The sequence below is a fragment of the Schistocerca cancellata genome, chromosome 7 (genome assembly GCF_023864275.1).
Source record: "Schistocerca cancellata isolate TAMUIC-IGC-003103 chromosome 7, iqSchCanc2.1, whole genome shotgun sequence".
In the NCBI taxonomy this organism is placed as follows: Eukaryota; Metazoa; Arthropoda; class Insecta; order Orthoptera; family Acrididae; genus Schistocerca; species Schistocerca cancellata.
This window is the reverse complement of record NC_064632.1, coordinates 299,623,965-299,624,874: the sequence shown is the minus strand read 5'-3', so window position 1 is coordinate 299,624,874 and position 910 is coordinate 299,623,965.

The following is a 910-nucleotide window of genomic DNA, read 5'->3' as shown; positions in this document are numbered from 1 at the left end:
TGGCTCACTTTTAAGGCAATAGTTGACCGTGCCCTGGGTAGATATGTACCCAATAGAACAGTTCATAATGGGAGGGAACCTCCATGGTGTACAGTCACTGTAAAGAAACTTCCAAAGAAACAAAGATTACTGCATAATACGTGTAAAACAAAGTGTGTGGCTATAGATAGAGAGATGCTGAATGAAACGCATTTGCCTGTGAAGAGCAATGCATGATGCCTTCAGTGACTACCATAACACAATATTGTCAAATGAAATTTCAAGAAATCCAAAGAAATTCTGGTTGTATGTAGAGGCTGTTAGTGGCATAAAAGTTATTGTCCAGTCCCTAGCAAATGAGACAGGAACTGAAATTGATGGTAACACAGCAAAAGATGAAATGCTTAACTCAATTTTCAAATGTTCCTTTACAAGGGAAAATCCAGGGCAACTATTCCAATTTAATCCTTGTACCACTGAAAAGATGAAGGAAATAAGTATTAATGTTGGTGGTGTTGAGAAAGAACTGAAATCATTAAAATTGAACATCCAGGTCCTGATTGAATCCCTATGAGCTTCTATACTGTATTGACCGAGCGAGGTGGCGCAGTGGTTAGCACACTGGACTCGCATTCGGGAGGACGACGGTTCAATCCCGTCTCCGGCCATCCTGATTTAGGTTTTCCGTGATTTCCCTAAATCGCTTCAGGCAAATGCCGGGATGGTTCCTTTGAAAGGGCACGGCCGATTTCCTTCCCCATCCTTTCCTCACCCGAGCTTGCGCTCCGTCTCTAATGACCTCGTTGTCGACGGGACGTTAAACACTAATATCCTCCTCCTCCTCCTTCTATACTGTATTTGTGGCTGAGTTAGCCTTTCTTCTAACTATAACCTATTGTAGATGCCTTGAACAAAAAATTGTGCTCACTTC